We start from the raw sequence: 13,254 nt of genomic DNA, 5'->3' as shown, positions 1-13,254 counted from the left end.
TTTTACACTGAGCACTTACAGGAGTTTGAGACGGGCTCACAGATCCATAATGAATCCTTATTCACTAAAAATAACAAGCAGTCCTCGTTAACTAACAAATAATATCTCTTGATGGTAAGTAATTTGCAATAAGTTTATCCCGTTCATCTGGATGTTGTATTTTCAGAAGTCAGTTGGATGAGTGAGGAAACATAGAATTCTTCCACTAACAGTGAAATGTCCAGATGAACAGCTGATCAACTTTCTGGGAACAAATGAAACAGTAGAGCAAATGTTATGTTTTTCACTCTTGTTGTCTGTGACATATAACTTTATAAAATTCATAATCAAATCATTTTTAAGTGATGACATGAATACAGATGTGACTGGTGGTTTTAGTGTCAATTATTCATTACATTTCATTGCTGGTAAACCTTTAACAATAATGTTTACACATTAAGTGATGCTTACTGAATCTGCAAAATAATTGAAGTTAACCCCCAAAAAAAAGAAAAAGAAGAAAAGAGTTAAAGGCCTTCCTTTAGTTACCTCTAAATTGAATTGGTGGATGGAACTCTGTGAGTACTGGGAACTCACTGTCATGTTCAAGAAGCAAGTCTGAGGTGATTTGAGCTCTGGGAGCCCGTGTGATTTTTAGCCTGAATTTTTGTTCTTTTATTCTGTTGCTTGGTCTGAAGTTAAACAAGTTATATGTATACATGTCTACAGCCCTAAATGTATTGAGTTGCTATCATGATTGGGTGATTAGATATTTGCACCAGTGTATGCAAAGTATTACATGTGCCAAGTCAAGATTTTAGACAGAATTACTCATGCAATTTATTTTCTTTATTTCTAGCATTTTCTGCATTAAGACACCACTAATCACATCAAATTAAATATGAAATAAGTTCGAAATAACAGTCAATAACAGTGGTGCAGGTTTACCTCAGATGGATGAGCACCCAACCATATGGTGCATGAATGACAGTGGACGGCCAGGATTCGAGTCCGACACTGAGGCCTTTGTAGTGGTTTTCCTTTCCTTCACTTTGTCCTGTAAATCACTTAAACTCTCAACTGCTCTTCCTGATTCCATTTAGGTAGGTTCATGTAGGTCAAGTCATCTGATGCAGCATTGAGTCACTCTGTTTCTTGGTCAAACAAGCCTTACAGAAGCTTGAAGGTGTGCTTTGTCTCAATGTCCTACTGAAAAAACAATGATGATGATGTGTTATCGCAGACAGCTGTGGTAGGCATGCTGATTAAGTGTTGCCTTAAATTCGGATTAAAATAACATCAGTAGCACCAGTACTACACAGTAGGACCCACACATTCAGATACCATCATCTGTTCACCTTCTCTGTGTCTCACAAAGACATGCCAGCTGGAGCTATAAAATCTCACAGACTAATCACATCAAAATCCGGATTTCCACTGGTCTAATTTCCTTTTCTTATGTTTCTTGGTACGAGCAGTTCTCTTCGTCTTATCAGTCGCCCTCGGTGAGTGTTTCTTTCCAGTATTCCACCATGAAGGCCTGATTCACACACTGTTCTCCTCAAACACTTGATGCTGAGATGCCACTTGAACTTTGGGAAGCACTGATATGGTCTTTAATCTAAGGTGTTGTTAGCTCTTGAACCAAGAACTCTTGTTCTGTCCTTGACTAACCCTCACAAATGCCACTTTTGTTACAGTGTTTGATAATTTTTGCACTTGCACAGACCATACTACAGATTCCACCAGTTTGCTTTCTGAACCTGTTAAATGAAAAGTTGACAATCTCATAAACTGTTTAATATGAGATGGCATGTGCAAAGCTGTCATTAAGATAAACAATATCTATTTCTTTAACAAATAATTCCACATGTTATTTTAAAGTGTTGGTGTTTTTTTTTATTTTGCACTGTCAAAACCAGCAAAAATAAAGAACAAGCTGTTGACTTCTACCATATTTACTGACTACAGAATCACACACTCACTAGCAAGGCTGCTGTCAAAGGGTAGCCCAGGTGTCCAAGAAGCCTAAAATTGCAGTTTGTCTAGTTGTCACTGGAGGCTGAATAATTTCTCCTTTCACAATAACTTTACAGAGTGATTAAAAAAAACAAACCTGTTGACTGACATGTGTGCTGACATATGCATAAGGAGATAGCTTTCTGCTAATCCTCACTTCAACCATTCTGGTAATAATGTGTGTCTGAGTCGTACACACCATCCAAGAATTCTGAGCTTCAGTTCTGGTGAGTTTAGACAATAGCTGCTAGTTCGTAAGTATTAAGGTTTCTCACGTGATGCCATGTGGACATTGCTCTAGAATTGTCTGCCATATTGGGGTGGCTGCTACAGCAGGAGGTAGAGCAGGTCACCTACTGATCGGAAGGTTAGTGGTTTGATCCCTGGCTCCTCCAGTCTGCATCCTTGGATGCAGTCTATGCTTCAGATGCTAACCCCAAGTTGCTCTCTGATGCATCCATCCAGAGTATGAATGTAGTTAGGAAGTTTAGAAGTTTTTTGAGTACTCTTGAAGAGTAAAAAAGTACTATATAAGAATCAGTCTGTTTTACCATATTGGATGTGATACAACCACCAGTTGCCAAGGGAAAATAGGTATTCCCCCCACTTGTTGGCAATGGTTTCAGGATGTTGCTGGTTAAACTATTGCTGAATGAAACTAGTTGCAAAGACGGTGCTGCTCCAAAAACCTCCTTGTGATTGCTTTCGTTTCCTGTAATTTTTCATGTTTGTCTGAGAATATTCACTAACTACTAGGCCAGTGGTAGTAAAACCTGAAAAAGTGTGAAATGGAAAAAGGTTTCCAGTCTGTCCTTCAAAGTAAAAGTAATGCATTTTGAAACATTTTTGTCGGCTTGAGTTTTATTTTGAAGGCAGGTGTCCCCATTTCTGATTTGCGTTACACTTTTCACAGTTTCGCTGCAGTTGAGTAATTGGATAGTGTGTGTAGAGAAGTATGACTGCACAATCCAGTATCACGCCAAAACATGTAACAGACACACCAGCCCATCGTTTCCATTTCACGCTTTGCTTCTCAAAAACCTGAAATGCACACGCACAGAGAAGTTTCAGTAAGTTGCAGTACCAGCAGAGCGAGATGTGTTATTTCAAGCCAACATAAAAATAATCAGAAGAAAGGGTTGAAACAGACATTATTAACGCATTTACATGTATATGCATATTAGCCACCTAGCTTAATTGTTCCTGGGGATTAAGGACCTTAATGGTGCGGTGTGAATGCACCGCAGACGCAACCAAAAAGCGGCAGACGCCCCTAGCTGGTCGCTCGCACATTCGCAGCTTGAAGCGCGTCCAAAGCGAACTGGTCGCGCTTCAAACTATGCAATTTTCACGTGCATGAAGCGGAAATGTGGGAGGAAGTAGTGCCAGACGCAGTAGTGGTTTTTGATACGGGCGACACGGGCAGTTATCCAGGGTGGCATCGTGGTGGGGGGGCGACATCACGGGCATTGGCAAAAAAACCCCAAAACAAAAACATTTGCTCATACTCATGCTGCCCCAACATCATGCCAGCGCATGGGAATGGCATATGCACCGATCCTCGATAATATATGCAGATCACTCAATTATAAATATCAAGGATTAACAGAGGTGATTATGAATAAATATCAAGAAAATTGACGAGAATATTCCAGAGTAGAAAAGAGCGTGTGTAAAAAGGGTGTAACTATTGCAGTGTTTACAGTGTATTAGATGGAGGAGTTGTACAGGTAGATGGCCACGGACAGGAATGATTCAGGGGAGAAGGAGGAGAAAAATAAGAACACCCCCAGTCGCGCTTCATCGCGCTCCTCCATTGACTAGAACCTTACTTCCTAAAGTTTTTGCTTTTTATCTCCTCCTGGTGGTAATGAAATTTCTGCATACAGTAATGCAGTGGTTCCCAAACTTTTTTTGCTGGGCCCCCCTTTGTTTTACAAGAAAAATATCCCCCCCTGTGACTTGAAGAGCCCAGTAACCAGACCGAAAAGCAGCACACATTTCGGTGCTTTATTTCGGTGCTTTTTTTCCTGAGATGTCATACACTTTGGATTCTAGCCAATCATTTTACCTTTCCAAGGATAGTAGGCGGGCCAAGGTACGTACTTTCTTTTAGAACAGAGCTACAGATTAAAAATGCCCAAGGCGAAGCGGTCAAAAGTCTGGCTGTACTTCACAGCAAAATATGCAAACTCAGCAGCCTGCAACAAGTGCTTTAAGCTGATACTATGCAAAGGAGGTAACACCTCAAATCTGATGAAACAGCTGGTGATGTATAGCATTTTGTTAAAAGCCGAGAAATGCGCCGTATTTGATAGCTTGCTGCGAGACCTCACAGGCACATCTACGGCGGGTGTGGTGCCTGTTAGCAACATCCCCCAAGAACCCGAAGAATAGAGTGCTGGCCCCTAGCCCTGCCAGTGTAGCAGAAATGATGACGGACGATGATGGCAGCAGCAGCCGTTCTTCTCTGCGTGAGTAGCTTAATGTTGTTCGTGTGTAATTCACGTTGAGTAGGCTAACCACGTTATTACATTAATGCATGTAAGGTGAACTAGCAAACACCGTCGTAGTTACATGCAGCTGTCTTCTTGTTTGATGGCAGATGCTCCCTTCACCCTGGCCAAAAAGGCTAAAATGACCAAAGAAAAAGTGGAAAACAGCTAAACATGAGAGGTTTTTGGACAAAGTTTGTGTTTTTTCCATTGATTAAGCACTGCTTCCTGCCAAGAGTGATATCATAAATCCCCTATAGCTGCTTTTTACAAAAAAACAGCTGAACATGAGAGGTTTTTGGACAAAGTTTGTGTTCTCCATTCTTTAAGCACCGGTTTGAGCACCGTTTAAGCACCGGCACTGTTTCAAAAGTACCGGTTTGGTACTGGTATCGGATAAAACTTAAACGATACCCATCCCTACAGACAAGTAAATGTGTGGTTAGTGGTAACATGTCTGCAAAGCCTCAATAGGTGTCTGTGTGGTACAACAATGTAGTTTGAAGTTTTACTTGTTGGTACACCATCTATCTTAACCAAATCCCACAGTTGTTCCATTAACATTGAAAATTCTCCTACCCTTCCCTCCCCTCAGGTTAAGAGTTTGGGTGTCATACTTGATAATACTCTTTCATTCCAGTCTCACATTAATTACATAAACCGGTCTGCATACTTTCACTTACGTAATATTAACCGACTCCGTCCCTTCCTTACTCCCCATGCTGCTGCCATCCTTGTCCATAGTCTTATTACGTCCCGTATTGATTACTGCAATTCCCTCTTATTTGGTCTCCCTAAAAGGTCCCTTCATAAACTCCAACTCCTGCCAGGGGATACATGAAAGCCTTAGAATTTAAGAAAAGAAAAGAAAAGAAAAGAAAAGAAAAGAAAGAAAGAAAACAGAAAACAAACAGTCTTTGGAAAAGCAACCAATATTAAAATTACAAGAGAAAAAACAAGGTCACATGAAATTAGAGAAATTCAGCTCAACTCTGTTGGGCTACACGTTGATTTCATGCAGACATTTGAATTTCTGCTTAATTATGATGCGACAAAAACAAGTGAAATGATTCTTTGAAGTTCTTAGACGATGAAGAGATTAAGAAATTAAATGAAAAAAATAAATAAATAAAAACGTTTCAAACCTAAAACAATATGAAGCATGTTGTCGTGGTAACCTAATGAAGCATCCTATTCTTAATTATACCATTTTAAGCCCTCATCAACTGAAACCAAGCACTGCTGGTACAAACACAGGTGATATTATTTAACTGTACTGAAAAAGCAGTTTATGATATGTGCTGATCTCTTTTGATTGAACATTTTGACTCTCTCTCAGCTGCCCCTCTCTATTTTAGATGGATTACTCAGTTCCTCTACGTATCGTTAACCTGCTAATTTGTGCTACTCTTGATAGATTACTTTGCATTATTGAAATGCACGGGCTCTTTCTCTGTTTATAAAACATGTATGCATTTTTATGCACTTCTGACCTCACGGTGCATTGAGAACATTTTGGTCTATATAAAAGATGGACATAGTCACCATGGTGTGACCTGCTGGTAAATGAAATTTCAACACAAAAAAATTATCCGTGTGCCCATCTGAATATAAAATTGCAATGATTTTTGCTCCCTGCTGGCCATTAGAAACAATTCAGTTTAAGGACACTTCTACATTTTTCAGACTTCAGCTCCGTCCATTTTCTCTAATAGAGTCCATGTTCGTACATTACTTTTAACGAGACACTTTTAACGAGACACTGATATACTCTGAGTCACTATTCATTTTAAGACCACTACAAAATTGCAAACTCACTATATAGGCATAGTCTAAATAAATGTACAATGTGTAGACTTTAGCTATTAGAAACAATCCTTAAACACACCAGTGTCATGGAAAATATGGTAAAAGAGTAGTGCTGCACACTGTGGCACTGTTTTACCTCAATAAATGAATCTGCTTCTAAATATACTCGTCTCTAACAATGACTGGGACTTTGATTGTGTCCTGATATGAGTAAGCGGAGGAGGAAGAAAGGGAGAGGGAGATGGAAGAAGAGGCGGAGGAGAAAGACCTTTACTCTGGAGCACAGACCAGGCCAGACCAGGCTCATCTTGTCTGGGTTGCTAGGAAACCAGCAAGGTGCCTGATCTAATTTATTAAATTCAGCCTCTCGCCTCCTCTATATCTCTCTCTTTCTCTTCCTGTGTCTGTCTCGCTCGCTCACTTTCGGCCTCCATGCTGCTTTCCCTATCTGTCGTTATCTTTCCCACCCTCTAAGGTGCTTATCTCCCACCCCTCCCCTCCTCTCCTCACTCTTCCTCTGTTCCCCCTCACTCTATCAGACGGTCCCCAGCTTCCTGTGTGTGTGTGTGGCTGTATCTTTTACTCTCTCTCCTTCCCATCCTCCCTCCACCTAAGACCTCTGACAGCGTATCTTCTCAGGCTTGTGCAGCAGTGCCACCCCCATATCTTTCACACTGAGCCGTGAGTACTGCCCTCAGGCAGGCCAGACCTTCTGTGACTTACCAAGCACACAACACATGCACACATGTAAACACACACACACGCACACACAAACAAATTACCATTTAGACTGCGACTTTGTCTTAGTTTCCTCTTGCAGTCTGGATTCATAAATGCTGATGCATCAGCCTCTCACTGCAAAGCACTTTGCTCTGCTTATTGCCAGAATTATTCACCGACGCCATTGCTATCTACAACTCGATCAATGGCTGTTCGCATTTCAGATAATCAATAAAGGAGCGGGTGTACACACAGAACACTTTTGAATGCTGTTGCCAAGGAAGTGTTTCACAGACATTCAAAGGTATATAAGTAACTGCTAAGTACAACTACAGCAAGTACTGCAAAGTAATAGCAGGATGAAACGCCATTTAACGTCCTCTACAAAAATTCGACACGTTCTCACTCTGGGGTTTCACATAATTTTGTTTTGTCAGATGCTGCCTGCATCCCACCATTACACACTCTTTTGATGCTCCAACTACAACTACTAACCTATGAGTAATAGCAGCCCCGTTTTAGAGACCTATCAGCCAGGAGAGCATGGTTTGGGTACTATTTAGACCTTTACGTTTTGCACTTTTTAAAATACTTTCTGCTTTTCATTTCACATGGTTATGCTAAGGCTTTAAAAACCAACAAGTTAAGTTTAGGTTCTACAAAATAGAAATGGACCCATCCAATACACAGTATCGGTATTGGTCCGATCCCGACCTAAATTACTGCATTGGATATCAGGGAGAAATAAAAAAACGTAACCCGATCCATTAAATATCACAAAAGATCTCACAGAACTTGCAACATGGTGTAACCAAGGTAGTGACCTTATCATGTTTGAGGATTATGCGTCACGTGATAGAGCTGCTGTTGCGTGCGAGACCTGTTGGCGGTCTGAAGTTCAGACTGAAAGCATCTGGAGCCTTGCTACACACTGCCAAACCAGCTTTTAATATTCGAGCAAGCTATCCCAAAGAAGTAAATCAAGTGTGTAAGTTCATGTCATTGCTAAGTCTGACCGTACAATGATAGACTCAAGTTTTACCTTGAAAAAAACTGTGTTGCAGGCTAAACAGTTCCGTGGTTCAAAAAACAAAAAATTGTTGAATAATAACTTTATTTTGTGCTGATATTGTACTTTTTTTTCAGAACCAAAGAGTTTGTGAAATCTGCATAAAATTGCATTTGAAATTATTTTTGAATAGTACTTTAAATACTTAGATTTAAAGCTCTGCTAAAAGTTTAAATAAAAAGATGAGTATTGCTAAACTGCAAAATATTTTAGGTGCAGTGTATTTTTTGCATACAAGCGTAGTAGAATAGCTTTAGTGTTTTGTCTTTTTAAATTTGAGTATGAACTTATACAAAATGCAGCAAATATAAAAAAAAAAAGGTCTTGATTATAAAATAGACTGTATCGGATTTATGTCGGTATCGGCAGATATCCAAATTTATGATATCGGTATGGCATCGGACATAAAAAAGTGGTATCGTGCCATCTCTACTAACTGTTGTAAATCTCTGGGTCTCTTCCACAGTGTCCTTTGTCTTGTCTCCCCCCTCTCTAAAACCTAACTACCACTGTCTTGCCACTATTGCCAAGTGGGGATTTGGCACTATGTAAATAAAACTGATTTGAAGTTAAGTGATTCTTTTTTTTGTCATCCACACATCTGATGTGTTTCCTTAGATGAGTTTAAATCAAATTCTGATTTTTCTGATGTGTGAAAAATGAAATTTTACTGTATTAATTGTTTAATTAGTTAATTAGTTGCAAGGGTTTCCCCCCCCCCCCCCCTTTTTTTTTCATAGGTAACCTCTCGGTTATTTTGTCATTACATTAGTTTTTGGGTTTGATGTGGGTCTTACACTGTTATTTTATATATATTTATAAGTCGTTGTAGAGAAAAGAAGCTGAATGAGTGCATTTCCAGTTTTACGTTTTAACACAACACTTAAAGTTCAGGTAACTTCAACCTTGACCTTGTTTATAGATGATCTTATCCCTACCCTTACTCTTTCCGTGTGCAACAGATTAGATGACATTTGACTGTGACTTACACTAAAAGAAAAGGAGGAAAAGCTATCAGACTTCCCCGAATGGTACAGCTACCTTAAAATAAATTTCACGGTGTTGACAGAATGTCATCAAGCTGACTGGGCTTTTGAATCAGCTGGCTGTGAAAAGGCTGGATGCCTGTTTTTATGAGCACTTTCAATTTGGTCATGAAAAACCATGAGGAAAATGTAAACTTGGGGTAATCTTGCAATAGTACATAACTTGACTGACATTTATTTATTTTTAAAATATTTTTTAAAAATGTATTTATTCATTCATTTTACGAGTGCAGTGGAAAACTATTTGTTGTAGTTGGTCACTGGTCTTGCACACATTTCTTGCACACATTTCAGGAGGGATTCTGGGCCACTCCTCTGTACAGAAATTCTCTAAATTCACAGTTCACATTATTTGACTATTTTCAAAGATCCCAGTGGAAGAAAATGGATGGATGGATTTCCAAAGATCACAAAACATCAAAAAAAAAAGGATTTAATATACAGAAATATCCAACATTACTGCATCAGTGTGGTGTGGCATGTTGGTGATCACCTTCTGATTCTGCTAAGTTGTTACTGAAGCCCAGGTTGTCTTGATAATGGCCTCCAGCTTATCTGCATTTTTGGGTTGGTTGTTTCTTATCCTATTTTGACAATACCCCACAGTTTCTCTGTGGGGTTCAGGTCAGGAGTGCTGCCTGGACTATCAAGCACAGTGATAAAAACAAACAAACATTTGGTAGCTCTGTGGGCATGTCCTGTGTTAAGTCCTGCTGAAAAAACAAACAGGCACCTCCTTAAAGCTTGTCAGCAGTGCTTTAAAATCTCCTGGTACATGGCTTCGTTGACTTTGGATTAAACATAGTGGACCAGCCACCACAAACACCATTAAGTGATACAGGTCCCCAAATCATCCACTCTTCGTCCAGACTCTAGGACTATCCGTGATTCTGATGGTCCGTGACTAGTACCGAATATCCACAGTGACAGTGTTTGAAGATGCCCTCAAGGGAGGTCCTGGTGTAGTGTGGCTTAAATGTTGGAACTTGTGTGGCGACTCCGATCATAAGTATGAAGACAGGTATGGTCCTGGTAACCCTCAAAGCAGGATGTGGTCTGGTGTTAACCAAAGCTCTGGAAGTTCAGCTTCCACCGGGCCCTCTGACCACCACCAGTAGGCAACGGGTGAAGTGTCTTGCCCAAGGACACAACGACCGAGCCTGTCCAAGCCAGGGCTCAAACCGGCATCCTTCCGATTACAAGGCGAACTCCCAACTCTTGAGCCACGACCTAGATGAATACAAAAGAAAAACACACAAGGGTCTCCACTGAGTGTGACCTCTTTTAAGGCCTTCCCCTCTACTGAGACCTCATTAAACAGGTGGGTTAGCCCCCCCCCATTTAGAGCTGAAATAGCTTTATTGCCCAGTCTCTGAATCATCGCAGAATAATATGCACATAGTCCATGACCTTTCTTAAAGTTTGTCTTTAAGTGCTGCAGCTTTGGGAACTGGTATTCTATTCAAAGATCCCTGATAGTAGGTGGTGCAGTTGCAAATATTTAAAGAATTGAGGTCTGAGTATAGTTTTAATTTAGTGATGCTTAATCATCCACTTAAGTAAGCAGGTAAGCATTTAATTTATACTGGGGTAACATCTGGATGCATTTTGTTCTAACTGGCACAAACCAACAAACCCTCGTAACAAACAGATGCTTGCAATGCTTCCAGATGCTTGTTTCAAACAAGTATCAAAGTATATTGTGACTGATCACTGAAAATCTACACTTCATCCTGTGTGACTATTGTGTGGAAAAATCTGAGTGAGTAGAATACAAATTTCATGTCTAGTGAGCTGATGAGGTAACACATTACAGTAGCTCTCATGACAGGTCTCACACACGGAACTTACAGTCATAAAATGTAAAAGATGAACAAAGTAGCATCGGTGAAGTCATCTTCCACAGGAAAGAAGACAGCGGTCACCCACTGGGCTAAATGCAGCTCTTCTTATCATCAAGGGTGTAGTTGATTGTGACCTCAGCTGAATGAGATCAGTGGCATCGTGTATGCCCGTAAGCCCACAGTCATCATTTTGCCAGCGTTGACACAGCAAACTAGGGATGCTATAGCAGATTATCCAGAGGTGCAGTTAGCCGTTCACAGCCCCAGATGAGATGTGAAGCCTCACAGTGTGAAACACCCTGGAATGCAAGACCTCTAAAATGCTTGTTAAACCAGAAATTTTATCTACCCCTTCACCTATTCCATCCCACTCTGCCTTGTTTCTCTGTGAATCATCACCACCCCTAGGTGCTCCTGTGTGTGTATGACAGAATCAGAGAGTGATGAAGAAGAGAAGTAATACCCACCCACTGGTGTAATGCCCCAGGAAAGCAGAAGCTTGAAACAAATTGGAATAAGAAGATGTACTATCCTGTGTGGGTGTGCTTCCATCTGTGTGTGTGTGTGTGTGTATTTGCTTTTGCTTTCAATATTCAAGTGAGTATTTGGAAATGTGAAAGCCATAATGTAGGAATTTAACTTTTTCACATCTTTATTACTGATGCTTAGTGAAGCGAGTGTGTTGAGAAGATGGAATGAGTACTTCGAGAATGATGAACCTATGAATTTAGAAAATAATAGAGAGAGAAAGATGGATGGAGGACAGTTAGTGAATCAGGCAGTGCAGAGGATGGTCCAGGCGCTGGTCCAGATGACATACCTGTGGAGGTGTAGAGATGTCTAGGAGAGGACAGTGGACTTTTTAACCAGACTGTTTAAGATGATCTTGGAAAATTCCCCTGAGGAATGTAGAAGACGTATACTAGTGCCAGTTTTCAAGAACAAGGGTGATGTGCAGATCAGTAGTAACAATAGAGTGATAAGGTCGGTGCCAGGAGAGGAACTGTAGTACTGTGTGAGGAAGTCAGAGTCCTGACTTTGTATTGGAGGGTGGTGCAGGACATGTATGAGGACAGCGAGACAGCGGTGAGGTGTGCAGCAGGACTTAAAGATGCATTCAAGGTGGGGGTGGGGTCACATCAGGGATCTACTCTGGGCCCTTCTTGTTTGCAGTGGTGATGGAAAGGTTGAAGGAGGTCAGGCAGGATCTCCAAGGACCATGATGCTTGCAGATGACATTGCAATCCAATGAGGTGGAAGAGAGTCAGTCCAATGCACTGGAGAAAAGAAGAATGATAGGGAGACAGGTGGTAAGGTGAACATGCAAGGACTACAGATGGTCAAGAAATTAAGATTTTAAATACCTGGGGTCAAGTAATGGACAGGGCACGAGACGTGAAGAAGAGAGTACAGACGGGGTGGGGTGCCTGTGGCAGAAGGACAGCAGCAAGAGTGGCAGGGAAGGTTTACAAAGTAGCAGTAAGACCTGGTGTGCTGTCTCATTTGGAGACAGTGACACTGGCAAAAAGGAAGGAGGCCAAACAGGAGGTGGCAGAACTGAAGATGTTAAGATTTTCATTTTGATGGGCCCTTCATCCAGTCTCTTGGCTTTAATATCTTGCACATCTGTACTTACAGCTGACGCTTCCTCATAAGAGCAACTGTTGCATTTTGACCACATGAGTTATCTCAAAGGTAGTCTGAATGTGGAAGTCAGATGGCATTATGTTTTTGTATTTGCTCTTGTCTTTGAGCATAAAATGGCAGATGATCAGTAATCAGGGTTTCTGACTGACAGCTTGCTTAATGGTGCTGAAGAGGAAGGACCAGCTGCTGTTTGCCAAAAAGCTGCAAATGACATTTGTACAGTGGTGAAGTGGTGTCAGGGTGTCGGTATAATGCAACTAGCACCATAACCCCACCTTGCTCGACAGATGAACAGTTGGCTTGTTGGATGCAGCTGGCTAACCATGCTTGCTAGCATTAGGAGTCTGCATTTTGACTCCAAAAATCAATGTGTGGAATTCCCTCAACTTTGTGTCAAATTTGTGATTTGCTATGATGTGTTACAGCTGGAGAACACCCTCCATTTGACTGATGAGGACCGTGGTGTACCCTGTCATGTCCCACTAATAGTGTATCCAACTGATATAATATCATACCTAAGTTATATGGCAAAAAAGCATAGATGAAATATCAAGCAATTACAATAGCTCTCTCTGCGTATCTCAGTATGCTGGCTATGAAACACGTAAACAATACATTTCAAGATG

The sequence above is a fragment of the Diplotaxodon limnothrissa genome, linkage group LG11 (genome assembly GCF_057381915.1).
Source record: "Diplotaxodon limnothrissa isolate DT_005_m linkage group LG11, D_limnothrissa_male_GT1.1, whole genome shotgun sequence".
NCBI classification, from domain to species: domain Eukaryota; kingdom Metazoa; phylum Chordata; class Actinopteri; order Cichliformes; family Cichlidae; genus Diplotaxodon; species Diplotaxodon limnothrissa.
Note: the sequence above shows the minus strand (reverse complement) of the source record.